Here is an 18,959-nt window from a genome sequence, read left to right as displayed (position 1 = left end):
TCTTTGCATAATATTTAGGACATTAGATAGTTAAAATATTTGTGAAATAAATGAATATGCACTCTGGAAATACAAGGCATGAATCCCTTGCTCTTAAGATTTATTCAGGGATCAAGGGAAGGAAAGATTGTGGGAACAGTGGGTACCTTGATGTCAGAGAATGCATCTTTTTCATCTGTATTTGTGGTGCCAGCACAGTGCGTATCACAGTGAAGGACAAATTAGGTCAATAAATTTAAGCATGACAAAGAGATATTTTGAAACATGGAATATGAGGTAGTCATGTTCCACATAAAAAAAGTACATCCATGTAAACCTGTGTGCTGCTTCCTACACAAGAATATCTGGTTTCTATGTATCTTCCTTTCCTGTGTGCTTTCCTTTTGCTTTATGACAAAAATAGAAATATTGATAGACACTTGATTTTGCCAGTCTGTGGACTTCCTGTAGAAGGAATGAGTACCCCAAATCACTTCCTCCACAAAACCTTTCACTAGCACTATTCCTCCTCTTCCGTGTAGCCTTGTGTGCTTGGCTCTGGGCATAGTTGGTTTGTACTCATTTGCTTCTTTGTAGGTCTTCTGTCACCTTTCTCCTTATGAGCCTGTTTCATATTTTAAAAGATAAGGGAGGGGGAGCACATTTTCCCTTTTTAACTGTCTACTGTGACTAAGAGTCTGTGTCTGGTAACTAATTTGTTTGGTAACTGTCTCTTGACAGTTAGATGCATTTTGGTTTAAATGCCAGTCTTGCAGAGCTTGAGAGATTGCATGCTGCTATATTCCCACGTCTAATTTGGTTTCCCAGTCCTAGGCACACAACCCCCAGATCCTCAGCGCCTGGCCATTGTGGTGTCCTACTCATGGTAGGTACTAAGTACTTATGGGATTCACTTGAGTTTAAAATATAAAAAAACTGTAGATGTTATTTTGGAAAACAGAAATATTAACTATGTAATATATAATTATATGGTGAAATATTGAATAATTTCCCAGAGATAATTTAATGAGAGCCAAATTCCTTTCCTTTTGGAAATATTATAGAAGCCACTATTTGTAGAAATAGTGAATCCCACAGAATGAGAGACATAATTCCTTTTCTTATAGAAACCCTTATAAAATTATTTTCTCAGAGTCTTTTGTATTTTTGAGCTGCAGTATTTCTGCATGTGGCCTAATGCTGCAGGTCCAGAACTCTGCTCTCAGATTCCTCAGGTTGCTGGGAATCTGCATACATATGCCCTGATGGTATACATCATTCCCCTTCACTGCTCCCACCACTTTGAGTTGGATGGAAGGGACTGATGGACCAAGGTAAACTTCTAGAGCAGCTTTGCCTCCTGAAACGGAGTGAATGCACACAGCTTACCTGGGCCCTTTCCACAAACACTGCTATTTTGGCAGTTTTGATGCAATTGCAGATGAGACTCCAGTTTAGGATGGGAGGTTTTAGACATGCTGGTTGGGTGCCTCTGCTACCCTGTGCCACTGTCTGGTTTGATACAGCAGAGGCTCATGCCAGGACAGATTTCTTCATCTTAAAGGAACACTCTAAAGGAATAAGCTAAAGACAAATTCCTCTTGGTAGTAATTTTTGAACTGTTAAATATTGATTTTTTTTTTTTTTTTTTTTTTTTAAAGCAGTGGGGTTAATGATGAGGGCATTCTGTCTTACGGGTTCAAGTGTCTCAGAGCTTGACACTCTTGAACCTTTTGGCAGCCTTTTCTGTAGGGCAGATCAGAGCAGTAATGGACTGAGAGATGTGTGGAAAAGAAACTCTCTTAAGGCAAGTAAGACTAAATTATATATTGAGACCAAAAGGCAGGCATATGTGTTGGATGAAAAATAGGACAAAATCATTAAAAAAGACATATATCGTTTGGACCTCGTGATATCTGCTCAGTCTCTTCTCCTTATCTTTAGTGTAGACTGAGATGATTTAATGTCCTGATACAGGGACCTACAGAAACTTCAGATCTTTCACAAATGAAGGAAATCGTTTTATCCTCATGTTGATTTTATACAAAAATGTAAAAATAAATAAGAACCAAAAGAATCAGAAAAGAAGCTCTTAGTGTGCTCAGCAACCCTCCGTTCCCTGCCCACTTCTCAGTTGATTCACTGTTTCTTACCTAGTTCACTGTTTCTCATGCTAGTCCATTAAAGATGAGAGATAGGCAACAGAAAAAATATTAAAAGATGAACAGGACTTCTGGATGATGATTAACTGGATTACTGGATAAGCAGGCATTCTGGTGAGCCAGTTTGTGTAGGTGTCTGTTTGTGGAGCCCTGCTCATTGATGGTTACTTCTGATATTATCACTGAATTTCTGTAGTGAAAGTTGTCGTTATGTTAACTTTGAGGTTTTAGGAATGTAAACAATGCTTCCTAAATTCTAGAGATCACATTTAAGAAAGATTTGTATATATAGCTAAACTTTTTAAAAACGGATACTGTGGCTGGGCACGGCTCATGCCTGTAATCCCAGCACTTTGGGAGGCCAACGCGGGTGGATCACCTGAGGTTAGGAGTTCAAGACCAGCCTGATCAACATGGTGAAACCCCACCTCTACTAAAAATACAAAAATTAGCAAGGTGTGGTGGCAAGCACCTGTAATTCCAGCTACTTGGGAGGCTGAGGTAGGAGAATTGCTTGAACCTGGGAGGCAGAGGTTGCAGTGAGCTGAGCTCCCACCATTGCACTCCAGCCTGGGCTTCAGAGCAGGGCTCCATCTCAAAAAAAAAAAAAAAAAAAAAAAAAGAAAAAGAAAAAAAAAAAGAAAAAAATGGGAGGTTACTGTGTAATAGTGTAAGTCTTGAAATTTTCTCAGGTGAAACTTGACCTTGTTTCACAAATCCAGATACATGAGAATGAAGTGGTCTGAAATGTTTTAGCCTACGTTGTCTGCTATCACTTTGGAGTCTTTGGTAACATAATTAAAGAACATGGCAGAATGAGATTTATGAGACCCAAAGACAGTTATTAAAATGTAGTGGGAGCATTTTGTAGATTGCTTTCCTTCAACAATTTTTTTTTTTTTTTTTGCAAAGTTAGAATGTCAATGCCAAAGATTCAATCTGATTTAGATAGTGAGTGCACTTGTCCCTTAGTGCAGTGTAATATCTTAGGATTGTGCGGCATGAAGTGTTTTCAAGTTGCCACATATTACATATAACCTCAGGGTTCTCTCTTTGGGCAGAATTTAATTGATACAAGGCTATGCAAAGCAATGCTCATTCCAGAAATACGTTTATCTTAATAAAAGCAGGCTTAGTCAGCTCTGAGTTCGTTACTCATCTGTGTAATTATATACCGTGACCTATTTTCCTCTTGTATTAGACCACCTTCCACCATCCTAATTGTGAGCTGTGATTCCTTCTCTGAAGAAAAGAATCATTCCTTTATAGCACGTTGATAAAATTAACAAAGCTCTTGATAATACTTGAGGAATTAAAAAAAATTACCTTTTAAGATTTTTTTTGCATAATATGAGGTCTCTTTTCAGTGAAGTTGTTTTGCCCAGTGAGTGTTTATCGTCTTGAAGTGGCCAAAGTGTTTTTTCATTAAAGATCCTGCATTACAGGAAACAAAAAAACCAGTGAGCACCAGACTTTTTATTGGGGAAATATATCTGTACTTACTTCTTAAATTCAGCTTGTGTAATTGTGAAATATTCCAATTTGTGCATTTGTTGTTTCACTATACTTGCTATTTATTGTCAATGTGATTATTGATTTACATGATTTATGATAATATGATTATTGATTTGGTTGCAGCCTCTCGTGGGAAACTTAAACTCTTTGAGAGCTTGGGCATGAAGTGGTTTTGGTTATTGGTTTATATTACCCCCCCTTGGATAAGGATGATCAAATCAGTTTATCAAATGACTGAATAGAACAATTCATTTCAGCCAGAAAATCATAGGTCTAATTGCAGGTGGATTTTTTTTTTTATTGTTTTGTTTTTAAAAAACCTTTGTCTTATTGACCTTTTGGGCCAGATAATTATTTATTTTGGGAGCTGTCCTCCACATTGTAAGATGTTTAGCAGCATTTTTGACTTCTGCCTACTAGATGCCAGGAACCCCCTACCCAAGTTGCGGTAATCAAAAATATTTATAGACTTTGCCAAATGTCCTCTGAGGGACAAAATTGCCCTCATTTGATTACCACCAGTCTAATGAGACTAATGTGTGGACTTTGCAGAGATAACACCTGAAAGCCATTTGGTCTGATAGGAAGAAGGTAGGTTTAGCAAAATGGTGGTTGGATTTGGTTCTGCCGTAGTCTAGGTTTTCATATTTCTAAATTCTTTAAACCAGTGCTCCCTAAACTTTAATGTGCATACACATTACCTGGGATCTTGCTAAAATGAGGACTGAGATTCCATTATGTCTAGAGTTTGGCATGTGATATGGTTTGGCTCTGTGTCCCCACCCAAATCTCATCTTGTAGCTCTCATAATGCCCACATGTTGTGGGAAGGACCTGGTGGGAAATGATTGAATTATGGGGGTGGGTCTTTCTGTGCTGTTCTGGTGATAGTGAATGGGTCTCATGAGATATGGTGGTTTTAAAAACAGGAATTGCCCTGCATGAGCTCTCTTCTCTTGTCTGTTGCCATGTGAGACATGCCTTTCACCTTCCACCATGATTGTGAGGCCTCCCACCATGCGGAACTGTAAATCCAGTAAACCTCTTTCCTTTGTAAACTGTCCTGTTTCTGGTACATCCTTATCAGCAGTGTGAAAATAGACTAATACAGTAAATTGGTACCAGTAGAGTGGGATGTTGCTGAAAAGATACCTGAAAATGTGGAAGCGACTTTGGCACTGGGCAACAGGCAGAGATTGAAACAGTCTGAAGGGCTCAGAAGAAGACAGGAAAATGTGGGAAAGTTTGGAACTTCCTAGAGACTTGTTGAATGGCTTTGCCCAAAATGCTGATAGTGATATAGATAATAAAGTCCAGGGTGAGGTGGTCTCAGATGGAAATGAAGAACTTGTTGGGAACTGGAGCAAAAGTGACTCTTACTATGTTTTAGCAAAGAGACTGGTGGTGTGTTTTGCCCTTAGCCTAAAGATTTGTGGAACTTTGAACTTGAGGAAGATGATTTAGGGTATCTAGCTGAAGAAATTTCTAAGCAACAAAGCATTCAAGAGGTGATTTGGGTGCTGTTAAAAGCATTCAGTTTTATAAGGGAAGCAGAGTGTAAAAGTTCAGAAAAGTTGTAGCCTGACAATGAAGTAGAAAGAAAATCCCATTTTCTCAGGAGAAATTCAAGCCAGCTGCAGAAATTTGCATAAGCAGCGAGGAGCTGAATGTTAATCCTCAAGAAAATGGGGAAAATGTATACAGGGCATGTCAGAGGTCTTCACAGCAAGCCCATCCCATCATAGGCCTGGAGGCCTAGAAGGAAAAAGTGGTTTTGTGGGCCCCAGCCCAGGGTGTCTGTGCTATGTGCAGCCTGGGGAATTGGTGCCCTGCATCCCAGCCACTCTAGTGTGGCTGAAAGGGGCCAATGTAGAGCTCAGACCATGGCTTCAGAGTATGCAAGCGTCAAGCCTTGGCAGCTTCTATGTGGTGTTGAGCCTGCGAGTGCACAGAAGTCAAGAATTGGGGTTTGGGAACCTCTGCCTAGATTTCAGAAGATGTGTGGAAATGCCTGGATGTCCAGGCAAAAGTTTACTACAGGGGCAGGGCTCTCATGGAGAACCTGTGCTAGGGCAGTGTGGAAGGGAAATGTGGGGTTGGAGCCCCCCCACAGAGTCCCTACTGGGGCACAGTCTAATGGAGCTGTGAGAGGAGTGCCACAATCCTCCAGACTCCAGAATGTTAGATCCACTGACAGCTTGCACTGTTGGCCTTGAAAAGCTGCAGACTCAACGCCAGCCTGTGAAACAGCCAGGAGGGAGGCTGTACCCTGCAAAGCCACAGGAGTGGAGCTGCCCAAGACCATGGGAACCCATCTCTTGCGTTGCGTGTCCTGGGTGTGAGACATGGAGTCAAAGGAGATCATTTTGGAACTTCAAGATTTGACTGCCCTGCTGGATTTTGGACTTGGATGGGGCCTGTGGCCCCTTTGTTTCGGCCAGTTCCTCCCATTTGAAATGGCTGTATTTACCCAATGCCTGTACCGCATTGTATCTAGGAAATGATGAACTTGCTTTAGATTTTACAGGCTTATAGGCTGAAGGGACTTGCCTTGTCTGGGATAAGACTCTGGACTGTGGACTTTTGAGTTAATGCTGAAATAAATTGAGACTTTGGGGGACTGTTGGAAGACATGATTGGTTTTGAAATGTGAAGATATGAGATTTGGGAGGGACCAGGGATGGAATTATGTGGTTTGGCTCTGTGTCCCCACCCAAATCTCATCTTGTAGGTCCTATAATTTCCATGTGTTGTGGGAGGGACCTGGTGGTAGATGATTGAATTATGGGAGTAGGTCTTTCTGTGCTGTTCTTGTGATAGCAGATGGGTCTCATGTGATCTGATGGTTTTAAAAGCGGGAGTTGCCCTGCACAAGCTCTCTTCTCTTGTCTCCCACCATGTGAGATGTGCCTTTCACCTTCTACCATGTTTGTGATGCCTCCTCAGCCATGTGAAACTGTAAGTCCAGTAAACCTCTTTCTTTTGTAAATTGCCCATTCTCAAGTGTGTCTTTATCAGTAGTGTGAAAATGGACTAATAAAGCATGATATGCTGCTGGTCCATGTACCACTCTTTGAATTACCATCATTTTTTTCCCCCCCAGATCCTGTGCCCAGGAGGCATTTAATAAATGGTGATGAGGGTGAAATATTTTTGTTGTAGTTGGGACTTTAGACAGGAAAAATTGTATTCCAAGTAGGCCTGAAATCTAGGATCTTTGCCCAAGTTTATTCATTATATTTCATCATAATCTTTGCATCTTTATGGTCTCTTGGAAATGTAAATTGGTATTTTATACCTATTTGAGAGGTGGTTGTTGTGATCATCTTATATTTACTTAGAATGTTCCTAAAGGGTCATGAGATTTTCTTTGGAAAGAAAGAGGTTAAGTTCTGCATGGAGTAATAATCTCAGTGGCCTAGGGCAGTACGGAACATGTGCTGGTTGTAAATGATATATTCTAACTTCACAACATTGAGGCTTTTATTAAAAAGTCCAAAAAAAAAAAAAAAAAAACATGTCAGTGAGATTGCAGAAAAAAGAGAACACTTGTATACTCTTGGTGGGACTGTGAATTAGTTCAGTCCCTATTGAAAGCAGTGTAGAGATTTCTCAAAGAACTAAACATAAAATTACCATTTCACCCAGCAATCTCATTACTAGGTACATACCCAAAGAAAAACAAATTGTTTTACCAAAAAGACACCTTTACTCACATGTTTGTTGTAGTACTATTCACAATACCAAAGGCATAGAATCAACCTAGGTGCCTATCAATGGTGAATTGGATAAAGAAAATACATATACACTATGGAATACTACGCAGCTATACAAAAGAAACCATGTCCTTTGCTGCAACGTGGATGTAGCTAGAGGCCATTATCCTAAGTGCATTAACACAGAAACAGAAAACCAAATACCACATATTTTCACTTACAAGTGGGAACTAAATGTTGGATACACATGGACACAAAGGTGGAAACAGTAGACACTGGCGACTCTGAAGAGCAGGGAGTAGGAAGCGGGGAAATGGTGGAAAAACTTACTCTTGGGTTCTGTGTTCACTATTTGGGTGACGGGTTCACTAGAAGCCCAAAAAGCTCAGCGTCACACAGTATACCCAAGTAACAAACTAGCACATGTAACTGCTGAATCTAAAAGAAAAAAAGAAAAGAACATTGCCTACTCCTGGGGAGGGAAGTAGGAGCAAGTCCAGCCTCCTTACACCCAACCAAATACCACGTGTTTTAACCTACAAGTGGAAGCTTATAAGTGGTAGGGTGTTTGGACTTTGCTGTATCTGTGATATTTTATTTCTTAAATTCTGAATCAAATATGCATAATATTACTGCCTATTAACACTGGTGACTGGTACATTGGTGTTACCAACATTAGTGTCCGCATTTCTGTTTTTGTATATTTAAATTATTTCATGATTAGGGATAGAAATATCTATGGAGAATGAATTGCCTTCAAATAATGCTTTTATCGGTACCCACTTATGACATGCATTTTTCTTCCTCTTTTTTTTTTCAGTTCTTATAAAGGTACAACTTTTGTATTTTTTTTTCCTTCCTTTCAGTCCACATGTCAAAAGCTTTAATACATGGTGCTCTGGACCTTTTTCTATGAGATAAATATCTGTTTTCTAGCTGATTCTGTATAAAAATAGAAAATAGTGTAGATGTGTGTAATCATTTATACATTTTTAAACTTACTGAAGCCATTTTCTTGCTGCTTTAATCTCTCGTGCCCTAATGTTTAACACTTTTTTTTTTTCTTTTTTTGGTATCAGTGTGATCTCCTATGTGGTTTTCATAGTATGTATGTGTTGTGTATTTATAGTCGTGTTATTACATTTTATGTTACTAAAATAACGTACAAATAACTGTTCTCATCTGTGTTCCGCATTCCTGTGGCACTCTTGTCCCTGCCCTCTCTAGGCTCAGTCAGGGAGAATCTCACTTTCTCCTTCACCCAGAGGAAGGAACTCTCCCACCCCCTATCTTTTTTCATCACTCAGAGCATTTAATGTTTGACACTCACCACATTTCTTGGAAGCTGTCAGGGACCTAATTTCTAAAAGTCTGTTGTTTTTTTCTCCGTTTTCCTATTTCCTGACCTCTTTGCAGCATTTGATATCACTGATTTCTCCTTGTTGAAATCTGCTGTTTATAAAGTACATGTAACCTTTGGCACCTGTTTGCCCCTGGTATTTCTTCCTTTGCCAAGGCCTTTTGTTCCTTTGCTCACTAAAGCCATCAGGACATGCTTGCCATGCCCTATGGAAACACATCAGGGAACTCCCAGGAAGATTCCAGTGTAGGGGGAGGCTTGACAGAGGGACACTTCAAGGTGTGACATGGGGCCATCATTGAAGGAGGAAGCAGCGGAATAGAGTGAGCACATATCTAGTTTCAGAAATGATGGCATCAAGGCAGCCTTCCTGGAGCGTGTGATAATGAAGGTTGACAAATGAGCTGGCTTTAGCTAGGCAAAGAAGAAGAGGGAAGGAGTTTTGGGGTGAGAGAGCTATAGGAACAGGCATCAAGACTGACATGAGATGCTGTCACAGTGGGGGAAAATGGATGGCCTAAGCTCTTGGGTGACATGATGGAACCTTGCCAATGAGTAAACCTTTACCACTATTTTACAAATGAGGAGACTGAGGCTTAAAATGGTTAAGTGATTCATCAAAGGGCACCTAACACATAGCCAGATAGTATTCAAACTAATGTCTGCTTGACTCCAAGCCAGGGCTCCCCTGCTCCTGAGAGAATGTGGGGGCAGCATGTTTTATATGAATGTGATCCTTTACACAGGCCCTTCAATGTTTTGCTGGAGTCCCATCTTGAGGAGTCAGCCAGTATTTTTTTTTTTCAGGAAAGGAATGTGCATGTATGTGTGTATGTTTGAGAGTATATGTGTTATTTTTGTTTTTGGTCAGAGTTTTAAGGTTTTGCATGATGTGAATGCCTTCAGTTTCTTCAGTGATCTTTCAGATACTGCAGCATAGAGAACCTCCTTTTTATTTGCCAGTTTCTAAAAGTGTTTAAAATGAGTTTCTGATTTTTTGACTCAGTTTTCTATCTCTTGCGCTGATATCCAAAGAGAGATATAGAGTTAGACTATCGTGAATGGTGATTACAACAGGTAACATTAAGCTATAAATGGTGGAAACTCTTCTGCAGGGAGAAACCCAGATCTGCTGCATGTGGTTTGGATGCCACATGCAGATCCCCTGGGACACCTGGCACAAGGAGAGCTCTGCTTGCTGCTGTTTGTCACCTTTAGCCAGTTTTCTCTGGCAATTGATGTGAGCTCAAGATCAGGTCACTTAATCCTCACTCCCGCTGCTATGACTCATCGACTTTACCTTCGGTTAGAATCCAGGTCAGTGACCAACATGTGTTAATGTAACTTAAAATTGGCCGAATGGTGTGGCCACATACTTTCAGTGAGGAACTGTGCTAAGTTTTCACATTAGAAATATCTGAATATTCTTCTTAGGCTGAATTGCAGATACCCAAGAACTTCCTCTTCCACCAAAGCATAAACTCTACCCTCTCTTGATTCCCTCTTCATCTTCCTATTCACAGTCTTTACAACTCATGAAGATAAAAGAAATCTGAATTTCTGCTACGGACAGATCCAGCTGTTGATTATGTGAGAGAAGGGGGTGGGGGGACGGATTAGGATGGATTATAAACTGATACTGTCCAAACATAGTCTTGACTTTGTATTCTAACCGCTTCCCTCAAAACACTTTTAGCATAGCTTGTGGCAGAGTACAAGTCTAGCATATTTGGCATGTCTAAGAACTCCAGCCTGTCTTCACTTTGTGATTATGCAAATGGATCACAGGAGCTGCCAGTGGAGGATGAGGTGTGGCATAGGCACCTCATGACCTCTGATGGATACACAGGCATCCAGTCTTCCTGAATGCCAAACTGGGGGCCAGGAAAATGGCCACCCACTATTAGCCTTTACTCTAGGGACTGCATCTTGGTAGTCAGGATGGACTTGTAATTTTTTGCCTATAATGATTGGAATGGTCCAGGGTTTCTCAGCCTTGGCACTGTTGACTTTTTTTGGGTTTCGTTTCTTTGTGGGTGGGCTGTCTTGTGCATCGTTGGATGTTTAGCCGCATGCCTGGGCTGTATCCACTAGGTGGCAGTAGAACACCATGATTTGTGCAACCAACCATCTGTCCCCAGACATTTCTAAATTTCCTTGAGAACCACTGGAATGGCCCCTTAATGGTAGGTATATTTCAGATTATTTTGACACACGATGAGAATTTAGCTTTCTTGGGATTAGACCTTAACTGTAATTGAATAACTCATCAGCAATAAGTAATCCATATGCTAAGTTCTAGGAATGTGAAGTGGGCTGTGTTTACTGCTCTGTTGCAATAGTGGACAGAGGACAGACAGTGCAACATAATGATTACATGCATGCTTGTGGGATGCAATAGGCCTTGGCTACATGTATGGCTTAGTTTCTTAAAAACTAGGATATTGCGATAATTACTAACTGCCTTTGTGTATCAGTTTTTACATGTCTAAAATGAGGGGGAAGTAGTAGCTACCTCAGTTACCTCTAGGGTTCCTGTTCCTATAAGAATCAAATACCTGGTGTGAGGCAGGGTCTGACTCAGTGGGAACATTGTGCATACAGGGAGTGACTCAGCTGATAACAGAATAAACAAATGCCTCTGGGACCCAGTCTCCTAGTCCTTCTCCCAGGTCAGGCTCCTGACAGTTTCCGCTGCTTCTTTCAGTTTAAGGTGACACTCTTCTACACTGAAATGCGGGGCTGCAGGAGGCACAATGGACCCTTTGCAGAGTGCTCTGAGCTTCCTCCTGTATGTGGCCCAGCAGTGCTTGCACAAGGGACAAATTGGGAGAGGTTTTGCTTCTGATGACCCCTCTGTTCTAGTCAGAGGAAGTGGCACTCAGCAACAGAGCATATGTATGAAATCCAGAGTGATTCAGTTCTAATTTACCAGTCCATACACAATGCTGATCTTTCATGAGAGTGGCACAAAGCCCTGCATAACTCCTGGCTTCAGGGTTTTGGGAACCAATTCCTTTTTATCCTGGAACTAGGTTGAGCTGCCTGATTTACTGAATTTTTTCCAGCCTGTTCTTCTGCAGCATTGTTTTGGAATATGTGGTGCTATTCCCTGGGGCCAGGCAAGGAAATGAATCCATGACCTCTTTTCGCCTCACTGAGATGGTGTTTGCATTTCTCAGGCAAGCAGTACTCAGACCTGCAGATCCTGGGGCTGTGAGACCATTAGTGGTTATCCTTTGCTGTGAAGATGGAGACAGAGTTCCATGTGTGAGAAAACAACATCTTTAACTGCTTAGCTGAATATCAACCACTTTTATGTTTGTTCAAGATACAGGCTTATATAGCTGAAAGAAAAGAATATAAATATCCAGAATTTTAAGTGGGAGTGGAAATACTGTACAGAAGTGATTCCCATATGCTCTCTAACCCAAAGTGTTGTGTGTTTCCTCCCTGTTTTGTGTATTAATCCCTGTTAGAGGGTTCTTTGATTTTAATCAAACATACTGTGGTAATAACTTATAAATTCAGCAATTTTTTTTTTTTTTTTTTTTTGAGATGGAGTCTTGCTCTGTTGCTCAGGCTGGAGTGCAGTTTTGCGATCTCCGCTCACTGCAACTTCGCTTCCCGGGTTCAAGCTATTCTCCTGCCTCTGCCTCCTGAATAGCTGGGACTACAGGCGCCCACCACCACACCCGGCTAATTTTTGTTTTTGTATTTTTAGTGGTGACAGGGTTTCACCGTGTTAGCCAGGATGGTCTCAATCTCCTGACCTTGTGATCTGCCAGCCTCGGCCTCCCAAAGTGCTGAGATTACAGGTGTAAGCCACCACACCTGGCCAGGATCTGTTCTTGAATATGCATGTGTATTTTAGAACATTCCCTTTGTGATATTTCACCTTTCCAATGGATTTCAATAGGGGTAAGTCAAGTACAGTGTAAGAAAATAGTCTTATGTCTTGCCCTGCCCCAGGGGTGCTGTTAGATATCATTTCATTATTGCCTCAGATATAATATCTGTATGTAAAAAAATTATGATAACAAACACTCCTTTCTATTTATACTATACTCTACACTTTGATGCTCATTGACATACTTGGACTGTGTGAAACGTACCAGGACTAGTTTTTACTCCATGCTTTTTTTATTTTTATTTTTTTAAAATGCAGCTTTACATCCACTTCCTTCTAATTTTTCTTTGAACTCTCTCTGCGTGTTATCACTTTTCTCTTTTGTATTTTCAGCATCTCTTTCTGTCTAGGGGCTACTTCCCTTCAAACTTTAAACCTGCTCAAAGTCCTTAATAAAACAAAGTTAAAAAAATCTGTATGTCCAGAAATCATGACACCCCAATAGCTGTAAACTTGCTCAAGCCATTTTTAAATAACAAAAATAAAACCCCCTGCCAGTGCGGAAGTAGTGACTTCCCAGTGTCAGTGAGCTCATCTTGTTTCGAATTCTCACTAGCCACTGAAAGGAACCAGGGCTCCTGAAGAGAAATTACTGATTTCAGATCAGGTACAGGAAAAGTATAAGGTGAGTTGTGACATGTTTTGGTCAGAAAGCAAGGAAGTGCTCAGACCAATGAGGAAATGCTAAAAAAGGACACTGAAACCTACTTGAGGGCACTCCTAGATCTGGGACAGTTTGTGCATTAATGAGAATGATAACAACAGGTGAAAATACATTGAAAACCAAAACAAATTCAGGAGTTTATGGTGCTATTAAAAGTACAGATTACAAAAAGGTAGGATGCAAATGAGAAAGCTCTTGTTTTCAGAAGAATGCTGACTAGTAAAGGTAGAAGAAGGGTAGAATTTAGGACATCACCATTTTGCAACCTCAGTGTGATAACTGATTCAGGCAATAATCTTCAATTGTGGCCAGAAGCCACTGGGTGAATGGGTGTGGGAGAATAGTATCTTCCAGTCTGAAACATACTCCTTCATCATTTAGAGTAATAAAAAGTATACCTCTGAAGCAGAGCGATCTGGTGGTCACTGAATGATCCAACTTACCAAAAATGAGATAATCTGACATTGTGTGCCTCCTGATATGATGTAATTAGATGTATACAACATACTTTTGTAATAAACTGTATCAAAAATCTTCAATGAGCAATCAGACAAATTTAGAATATGAAACATTTGATAAAGCAACCAGCCTAGACTCTTTGAAAAAAAAATCAATGCCACAAGAAACAAACACGATGGGCTGGAAGAGGACAGTTGTAGATTAAAAGAGGCCAAAGAGAAGTAACACCATGAATGAGTGGTGATTGTTAACTGGGGGGCATAGCCATACAAATTGTTTTGAGACAGTTGTATAAATCTGAATACAGATTCTAGATTAGGTGATATTACTGAATAATAATCTTTCCAGAAATGTTGATGGTGTGGTTAAGTGAGAGAATATTTAGAGATGCATATCGAAGTATTTAGAAGGGAAGGATCATGATTACCTGCAACTTATTTTCAAAGTGCTCCAGTACAAGAAAACAAAGTGTTACATTTGTATGTGTATATAAACTTGTGTATTCATGGACTTTTTTGCTGATATATGCATGCCTATATGCATATATACGTGTATACACACACACACACATTTGTGTATGTATTGGTTTTGAGGGAAGGGTCCTGTGCTCAGTGCCTGACAGGTAACAAATGCCTAATAACAGTCAGTCTCCTGGGTGTCTCCGCTATTTTTCTTACTTTTCCTTCTTACTTTCCTGTGGGGTCTCCTCTTCCCATCCTTAAAATTGATGTTTCTTGTTCTATTCTTGGCCATTTTCTTTTCTCTTTCTATATACTCTTCTATGCCAAAGTAGTCTTTATTTAAAATATTGTTTGTAGCTCTTTGAGCAATCACAGCTTTGCTTTTCACAATGGTTGAACTAATTTACACTCCCACCTGTGTGTAGAAGTGTTCTCTTTTCTCTGCAACCTTGCCAGCATCTGTTATTTTTTGACTTTTTGATAATAGCCATTCTGATTGGTGTGAAAACAGAATTACCATTTGACCCAGCAATTCCATTGCTGGGTATAAAAACCCAGAGGAAGACAAATCATCCTACCATTAAGACGCATGCACATGAATGTTCATTTCAGCACTATTTCACAATAGCAAAGACATGGAATCAACCTAAATGCCCATCAGTGACAGATTGGATAAAGAAAATGTGGCACATATGTGTCATGGAATACTATGCAGCCATAAAAAAGAATGAGATCATGTCTTTTGTGGGAATATGGATGGAGCTGGACACCATTATCCTTAGCAAACTAACAAAGGTACAGAAAACCAAATACCACTTGTTCTTACTTATAAGTGGGAGCTAAATCGTGAGAACTCATGAACACAAAGGGAACAGTAGACACTGAGGCCTACTTGAGGGTGTAGGGTGTGAGGAGGGAGAGGAGCAGAAAAGATAACTATTGGATACTAGACTTAGTACCTGGTAAAAAAATCTGCAACAAATCCCTGTGGGATGAATTTACCTATATAACCTACACATTTACCCTTGAAATTAAAAGTTTAAAAAAAATTTTTTTAAATATTGTTTAAAACAATCATCTATAAAACAAAATTTTCTTTTCACCTTTCAAATATACTTCTAACACCTATTACCAGACAGTGTATGTGCTATTGGTGACAAAGCAATGAGAAATACCAAGATTGTCCTTGCCCTCTTGGAGCTCAGAGCCTAGTGTTCTGGCATCTGGGCAGCCTCATTTCTTTCCCCTCCTCCTCTGAACGTCTCTGGTTTCTGCAGATGTGGGTCATTTGCAGCTCTGAATGTTGACAAGCCTGCCTGCCTCACCTCCGCAGGGTTGCGTCTTATGCCCTCTGAGTTGAGTCATGCCTCGCCTTGAACTACGCTGCCTTGTCATCTCTTATTCTCATCACATTCTGTAACAATAGCTACCATCCATTTTGAGTTTTGTGTTTTACCAGACACACACAGTGTTAAATGCTTTTAAAAATAGTCTTTCTTTTCAATGGAATGTTTGATACTTTGAAAAGACTATATGTAGTATAAGTTAAAGCACAACAAAAAGAACATAGCACTGGGCAGGGCGGGATGGCTCACGCCTGTAATCCCAGCACTTTGAGAGGCCGAGGCTGGCAGATCACCTGAGGTCAGGAGTTCGAGATCAGCCTGACCAATATGGAGAAACCCCGTCTCTACTAAAAATACAAAATTAGCCGGGCATGGTGGCGGGTGCCTGTAATCCCAGCTACTCGGGAGGCTGAGGCAGGAGAATCATTTGAATCCGGGAGGCGGAGGTTGCGGTGAGCTGAGATCGCACCATTGCACTCCAGCCTAGGCAACAGGAGCGAAACTCCATCTCAAAAAAAACAAAAACAAAAGTGACAAAAACACAGCACCAACTTGAGAGCGAGAGTCCCACAGGCACTCTTGGATCATTCCTGTTTCTCCTCTGCCATCTGCCTTTCTCCGCCTTGAGGTAACTCTGTCCTGAATTGTGTGTTTTTTTATTTCCTCCCTTTTAAAACTAATGGTTTTAATCCATATGCACATACATTCTTTTGTAAAAATTGTTCACGCTATATGTAATCTTTTAGGACTTTAAAAACATAATGCTGAGTAGAGAAATTTAAAAAGTCTCACTTTGGAAAGGGAATTGGAAATATTTGGTGAGGATGAACATTCACTCACTCTGTAGCTGAGCATTTTAACTTTTAGGTGTATGCCCTAGAAAACGCCTGCGGATGCATGCCAGGAAGCGTGTCCAAGAACGCTCGTAGAAGTACTGTTTCTCATAGCAAAAATATGGAAATCACCCAGATGATTGTTGACAGGAGAATGGGTACAAAACCCATTATTTGCCTAGTGAAATTTTATGCAGCAGTGAAACTGAATTAACTACAGTTAGTAACTTTTAAAGCTTCAAGTGGTCCTAACAAGATAGAAGTAATCCTGTTTTATATTTGAGGATAATAAAGCCTAGGGAACTTGAATAAATTGTCTGTCTAGGTATTGCAAATAGTATGTTGTAGAGCTGAGATTTGAGTCGAGGTCGTTGCCAGTTTACAGCCTTAATCAATGGAAAATATTGCATCCTATTGAAAGTATTTGTTTTTACTAGCTTGTCTGTTTTACTGTGTTGGAAGAGAGCTTTGTATTTTCACTTAAATCCAGCAAATGGTTCACAGTAGGTGCTGTATAAACTTTCTGATGAATGACCAAAAATATCCTTATTTTACACAGGAAGAAAGATGAAGGGAGCTTAATGGGTTGGCTAAGTTCTCAGATACGGTAATCAGAGCCCCTACAACTGGAACCCAACCCTTTGAAGCCTCAGTGACTGTATGTTCTTAACTTGTTCCAACCTGTATGTTCTTAACTTGGTTGCATGCCTCTCTTCTAGTAAATGGCTGGGAGAAGCCTGGCAGAAGTGAAGCCCATATAATGTGGACTGTCATTAACCATGCTCTCAAGTTCCTTAGCCAGGAGTCACCATCGCTCTCCTGGTGGGGTAGCAGAAGCCTGTCTTTAGCTGTGTGACTCTTTTACCTATAACAAGAATCTGTCCAGCCTGCAGCAGCAAAAGTTCCTGTGAACTTTCTTATCTCTCTTCTATTTCTAACCACGTCATGGACGTGGTTAACTTGTAGAAAAAGTTCAGGTGTGTTTTTTTGTATGCGGTGGAGGTTGTGAAGAAAGCAGGGTAGGAGACACTTAGTGCCTTTGGCAAACAAACCAATATTCCTTGTAGATGTAGATTATTAAGCTACTTAGGTATTTTGGTCCAGTGGAACAAAAATTCAAAATAAAAAGTAAAAGCTTGACCTACCCACTTGAGCTTTTTGGTCATCTAATGCCTGGCAGAACTCTGAGCAGGTACATGTTTTCCTCAGTCTCATTACATCGTGAAAGGTTTCTGGACCTTTGTAAACTGATGGGGGCAGGACCCTGCAAGCATGACCAGCTGAGTTTTGTCAAGCTCTGCATAAGAGTAGCAGGAATGTTCAGGTGAATTTGAATATTCCCTATAGTGGAGTTGAGGTTTGATTCTGAAAATATCTAAAAGCAACTCATGGCCTGGCATGGTGGCTCACACTTGTAATCTCAGCACTTTGGGAGGCTGAAGTGGGCAGATCAGGAGGTCAGGAGATCAAGACCGTCCTGTCCAATATGGTGAAACCCTGTCTCTACAAAAATACAAAAATTAACTGGGTGTGGTGATGCATGCCTGTAATCCCAGCTACTCGGGAGGCTGAGGCAGGAGAATTCCTTGAACCTGGGAGGCGGAGGTTGCAGTGAGCTGAGATCGTGCCACTGCACTCCAGCCTGGTGACAGAGCGAGACTCCGTCTCAAAAAAAAAAAAAGAAAATAAGTAAAAGCAACTTCACTTGGGCAGAGGTCCTTGGAGTTGGCTTCTGCCTGTGTGTGTTTGCCTCTGGTACCTTTGTGTGGCTGCCACATGCACATCTCTGTTAAAATGTCACCTTCTCAGCAAGGCCTTTCCTGTTCATAGCAACTAACAGCCATTCCCCTATGTGGCATTCTCTAGCCTCTTACCATGTTTGTTTTCTCCTTGTCTCCCTTTGTTGTTTAAAATATTAGGCTGGTGCAAAAGTATCGTGGTTTTTGTGATTACTTTCAGTGGCAAAAACTGCAATTACTTTTGCACCAACCTAATATTTTTTAGCTTATTCTCCTCTCCCCCTATTCTTACATACCGCCCTTCTTAAAGGTAAGCTTTGCCAGACCAGAATTTATTTTTCTTGTGAACGGCAAAATTAGGAGGTTCCTGAATGGAGTCTGCCCTACAGTTAGAAGCTCAATGAATATTTATGGAATTTCAGAATGAACTTACTCATACAACTTTGGTCAAATGAAGGATTTCCTTAACTGTCAAATGATGAGTTTGTTCAGCACTTCTAGAGTTTTAAGATGTTCTTTTATATTTTGAATTGTCACTTCAATGTGCATAATAGATTAACATATGTAGACATCCTTTTAAATCTCTGAATCACAGAATTAGAATAATCGTAATTCTTGATACATGACACATTCTTGTTATGCAGCATTCAAGCAAGGATGACTTTTTACAGATTTAATTTGTTATTCTTAATGATGTTAATAATCTCCTTCAGACTCAGTAACCAAAACGAAAGCCGAGACCTTGACAGTAAGAGCTGCTCTTGTCTGAATGATCTGTCCTCCCACGGCCGTGCCATCTCTCTGGATACTTTCATT

At 40.4% G+C, this 18,959-nt stretch overlaps 2 protein-coding genes across 8 annotated transcripts in view; one reads left to right on the top strand and one right to left on the bottom strand.

The window, feature by feature from the left end:
* The window catches only part of MED12L (mediator complex subunit 12L), a 341,749-nt gene that overhangs the window by 128,541 nt on the left and 194,249 nt on the right, over positions 1-18,959 (top strand). The gene's annotated exons all lie outside the window — the stretch shown is intronic.
* P2RY14 (purinergic receptor P2Y14) overlaps positions 1-18,959 on the bottom strand; it is a 64,255-nt gene that overhangs the window by 5,691 nt on the left and 39,605 nt on the right. Inside the window, exon 2 of one of the 2 annotated variants that reach the window (XM_008008696.3) lies at positions 3,468-3,575. The exons of the other annotated variant lie outside the window; for it this stretch is intronic. The gene's annotated coding sequence lies outside the window, so the exon portion shown is untranslated. The remainder of the gene's footprint in view (positions 1-3,467; positions 3,576-18,959) is intronic. 2 annotated transcript variants of the gene reach the window in all.

Source organism: Chlorocebus sabaeus, chromosome 15 (genome assembly GCF_047675955.1).
Source record: "Chlorocebus sabaeus isolate Y175 chromosome 15, mChlSab1.0.hap1, whole genome shotgun sequence".
Taxonomy (NCBI): domain Eukaryota; kingdom Metazoa; phylum Chordata; class Mammalia; order Primates; family Cercopithecidae; genus Chlorocebus; species Chlorocebus sabaeus.
Note: the sequence above shows the minus strand (reverse complement) of the source record. Positions and strands in the feature narration are given on the sequence as shown.